Source organism: Helobdella robusta (genome assembly GCF_000326865.2).
Source record: "Helobdella robusta unplaced genomic scaffold HELROscaffold_14, whole genome shotgun sequence".
Taxonomy (NCBI): Eukaryota; Metazoa; Annelida; class Clitellata; order Rhynchobdellida; family Glossiphoniidae; genus Helobdella; species Helobdella robusta.
In genome coordinates this window covers 1302494-1308195 of record NW_008703782.1, presented here as the reverse complement: position 1 = coordinate 1308195, position 5702 = coordinate 1302494, and positions in this window count along the sequence as shown.

Genomic DNA, 5702 nt, shown 5'->3' with positions numbered 1-5702 from the left:
GTTCTACGTTTTTGACGTCATCACCAACATTGTCATCATCCTCCTCCTCCTCCTCCTCCTCATCATCATCATCATCATCCTCCTTCTCATCATCATTAACACCTTTAACGATATCTCTGGTATCATTACGATCACAATCACTTCCACGCCATCATCATCATCATCATCATCACCACAACAACAACAACAACAACCACCACCCTCATCATCATCATCATCATCATCATCATAACCCTGAGAGCGACGTAAGGATGTGCGTTGCATGCCTCCTGACACATATTCCTCGTCATCCCCAGACCAGCCACCAGCTGGCGGTTAAAAACTCGGAAACAACCGATGTAAATGTCTTCATTCATTCCTGACCACGTGATGATAGTGGCACGGATAGATACAAATCAATAGATACAAATCAATAGATACAGATCAATAGATACAAATCAATAGATACAAATCAATAGATACAGATCAATATATACAAATCAATAGATACAAATCAATAGATACAAATCAATAGATACAAATCAGTAGATACAAATCAATAGATACAGATCAATAGATACAAATCAATAGATACAAATCAGTAGATACAAACCAATAGATACAAATCAATAGATACAAATACACAGATACAAATCAATAGATACAAATCAATAGATACAGATACACAGATACAAACACCTCAAACACCAACATACTGGCTCCGAATATTTCAAAACTCCGAAACTTTATATCATCGTGTAATGGCATCTCAAATAAGACGTTCTGAAGTATTTGAGTTGGTTCCTCGTCTGCGTATATCACAACTGTATAATGACTCTGGAGACTTTGGTTGCCATCTAGAATGTTGTAGTCGTATCGATGGCCCCCGATGGTCAGCGACAAACCCGACGTTTCTGTGGAGAGAAAGACGAAAATTGAAATGCAGCAACGATTGTTGAAGCGAGTCAGCTCGGTCATTCAAAGGTGTGTGATTTATATAGAAAACTAGAAACATAATTTGTATTTTCTGTTACGGTGGCCATGCTCGATGAATTTCAATAAGAATTCTATCATGGTCAGCCCGCTTCTTATCATTAAATTCTTTTTTTTTAGATTTTATGGAGCAAATAAAATTTCGTTTCGTTTCGTAGAGGTGCCGTGTCTTTCTTATTACGCACCGACATGATTCGAATACTGTCTGTTTCGATTCGAAACTGAACAAACGCCGTGTGTGCGTGCGTGCACGTGTGTGTGTGTGTTTGATGCAGCAGCAGACAAATTTGTATGTACGTGCGTTTGCCGTGCTTTCCTGAAAGCATACGCACAGGCAGACACGCAAACAAACAAACAGACAGACAAACATACAAACTAACTTGTTAAACTCTGGACAAAAGTCATCACTATGTACCTAATCCCTGTATGAAAACTCAGACGTAAATTTAGAGCTGTAGCTCTGCGGAAAAGCGTCCCCTCCAAGTTACGCTCATTAACTATGATGTCGCCAAGTTTGAACCTTCGTCCCAGATTAACCCTCAAAACATCCGGGTCTCCCGGCTCCAATTCTGATTGGTCGATGCAAATAGAAAAAAATAACAATAAGAAAGAGAACAATTTTGTTTTTCAGCCCAAAGTAAAAATAAAAACGTATTAATAATAACAACAACAACAACATTAACAACAACAATAACAACAACAACAATAATAACAGCAACAACAATAATAACAGCAATAACAACAACAATAACAATAGTGACCTATGCAGACTCGTCTAGACCAATGGTAGAAGAACCCGAAAGGGCATATACATTCGCCCCTGGCCATTAGTCGGTTATAAATCATAACATGTAGACAGCGGCCTACACACAAATTGTTCGGATCCGTGCAATCTGGCCGATAGATTTGTAATTAATTATTATTAAAGTTTGTGATTGTCATATATTGTCATAATTAATAATTATAATTACTATTATTAGTAATATTATTATCACATAACTTAACATTCACTCACTTGCTCACTCATTCACTAACTCACTCACTCACTCGCTCGCTCACTCACTCACTCACTCACTCACTCACTCACTCACTCACTCACTCACTCAATCAATCAATCAATCAATCAATCAATCAATCAATTACTCACCCACTCACTCACTCACTCGCTCACTCACTCACTCACTCACTCTCACTCACTCACTCAATCACTCACGCAATCACTCACGTAGATCATGATAATGATTATGATAATGAGATGATGATGATAATATTTCACTGACTGAGAATATTACAGGATGTTCCGCCCCAGCCAGGCTCACATGTGCACCTTCTGCTTGAATCCATGTTACCCGTGCAGTGCAACTCGCTGGGAATTATCCTGTACCTCACTGATGATGGTGGTGATGATGAAGAAGAGAAAGATGATGACCATGGTGATGGATGGGATGATGGTGATGGGATGTGATGATGGTGAGGTTTGTAATGATGGTGGTGATGGATGGGATGATGGTGATGGTTTTAATGATGATGATCAACGACAACATCAACCTCATCAATCATCATCAACAACAACAACAACAATCATCAACATCAACAACAACAACAATCTTCAACATTAACAACAACAACAACATCAGCAACAACAACAACATCAACATCAACAATCATCAACATCAACACCAACAATCTTCAACATCAACAACAACAACATCAGCAACAACAACAACATCAGCAACAACAACATCAACATCAACATCAACAACAACAACTCCTAATTAGAACCACGTCCCAAACGCTCCACCACTCAACAACGACTGACGCGCGTAAACGTCTGCGTGTCTTTTCCCGCCACAAAATTGGGTTGCGTTCCCGACGCATGTTTCGTTGCAGTCAACTGCTCTGTTGGCTGAGAACTCATTAAAGAATGAGTTCCCACAGTAGCATAAATTACCATTCTGGGGTTATTATCATTATTGATATCATAATTATGATTATTATTATTATTGTTATTATTATTATTATTATTATTGTTATTATTATTATTGTTATTGTTATTATTATTAATATTATTACGATACGGAGATAGTGTGATATCATGATATAGTCGTTTGCATGATACTGATACATTTATTTGTATCACTCCGATCTCACTACAGTACACAGTATCTTCAAACTTAAAAACGCAGGAATTGCAGTAATAGTAGTTGCAGTACCAGTAGCAGCAACAGTAGTAGCAGCAGTAGAAGTAGTAGCAGCAGTAGTAGTAGCAGCAGCAGTAGTAGTAGCAGCAGTAGCGGCCGGGCGACTAAAACATAATAAATAACCTGTAGCCCAGCGTAGTACCAACCGGCGTCGTAACAAAAATTCATGCAGTAGGTGGCAGTCATGATGTGGCCAGTGCGGTCAAAACCGTCAGGGCCGTAGAGGTGCGTGTAGTTGCGGAAGTTGGACGAGGCAAACGGGTTGAAGAGGCAACCCAAGTACTTCTCCGTCTTCTCCGTATCAACTAGAGCCATTTGGAGTAATTTTTCTAGTTGAAATACACGTAATTCTGACAGAACAAACTATTTTAAAGTCAGTTTAGAAGTTTCAAACGCGTAAAATAATGGCAGTAGAGAAAAAATAACACACACAACACACACATACACACACAGAATGACACAAAACTAAAAGATATAAGCATGATTAAATTCAAGCGATTCAATAAAATGGACAAAATAAAAGAATACAGAACAGAAGAGAGTACCGCGAAATACGGAGTAGAATTCAGGCGCCCCACAATACATCCTTCCATAAGTGCATTTGGAACCACAGTGGTAGGATGGAACGGCCTTCGTCGGCCTGGTGTTGCCCCAAAAACAGTTATTTTCACCCTTAAAATATAAGTATTAATTCATCTGAGTCTGTTTCAATCATTCATTTATTCATTCACTCATCGTTTTATTCATTTGTTCATTCATCGCACACCCTTTTTTTCACTCATTCACTCATTCATTCACTCACTCAATTAATCAATCATTCACTCACTCACTCACACACTCACTCCACTCACTCACTCACACACTCACTCCACTCACTAACTCACTCACACACTCACTTCACTCACTCACTCACTCACTCACTCCACTCACTCACTCACTCACTCACTCACTCACTCACTCACTCACTCACTCACTCACTCACTCACTCACTCACACACTCACTTCACTCACTCACTCACTCACTCACTCACTCACTCAATCAATCAATCAATCACTCAATCACACCAATGAATGAGTAAAACAACTTTGAATGCGTAGTAAATGGATGAAGATTCCAGGCTGAATCGTTCACATTCAGCCAACGAAGCGGCAGGTCTCCTGCTAGAACCAGGTCCGTCTATGAAGCAGCCCAGATAGTTCACCTCAGCGTGAAATACTTTGTTCGAGTTTTAAATGAAGTTAAGGAATCAATCAGTGATTCGCTATACGTTGAGTTGATTGATTAAAAAATCAGTCAGAACTAAGAGATCGGAAGTGAGAATGAAGAAATAACAGCCTAACAAATATAAATCGAGGGGAAAATAAAGTCAAACAAGTCGAAAAAGTTATTATATTGAGAGAAAAACGAAAAAATACCAGCCAGCAGAGGCCAAGAGAAAACTTAAAACGAAACTAAACCGTGCAAAAAAATTAAGAAATCGAAAGTAAAAGCGAAAAAATACCAGTCAAAAAAAAGAAATCGAAAGAAAATTTAAAAAAAAAAAACAAGAAAAAGAAAGTAAAAACGGAGACAAATCACAAAACCTCTCCCACTGGCCGTCAGTTTGATTAAAAAGCAACTGATCAAAACATCCATTATCACCCAGTCTCCGATGGCGCCAGAGCAGTCATAATATGTCGGCCGCCTGAGACAGCTCTCCGTGTGTCCAGTTCTCTCGTAATAGACCGAGAATCTTAGGCCATAGAAATCTAGTCCAAAAGGCGATGATGATGTCAAAGACGTTTTTGTCAATGATGACGACGATGGTGATGTTGTTGATTATGATGATGAGGACAATGATGTTGTTGTTGTTGTTGATAATAATAAGGACAATGATGAAATTGTTGTTGTTGTTATTGTTGATGTTGTTATTGCTGATGTTGTTGTTGTATAGTGGCGATGATGGTGATGTGAGTTGTTGTTGATGGTAGCGGTGATGATGGTGATGATGAGGCTGAGAAATATAAATGATGAGGTTATGTTGTCAACATTCAATCCAACTAAACAACAACTAATATTAATACTACAAGACATCAACCAATACAACAACAACAACTACTACTACATTAACAACAACATCAACAACAACATTACCACCATCAACAACAACAACAACAACCTTCTCCCGCACTAGCAACCGCCATAATACTATCAACCGTGAACACACTTAGCAATGCAATCTTATATACATTAGGCCCATTAAGCCATAAGGGTCCTAAGGTCCAGCCCGGAAATGGCTCATCTGCTGGGCGGGTGTGGGCCGTACTCATATCACTATATATGTATTTCCTCAAAATCTGCCCGTGCAGTGTTAGAGGTTTCAAGTAGAGAATGTTGCCAGTCTCGTAACTGATTACTACGGTGGGAAGAAGAACAACAACAACAATAATAATAATAATAACAACAACAACAATAATAATAATAATAAGTTATTAAAGTATATATTACCATCATCGCCATCATCATCATCATCATAATCATCATCACCA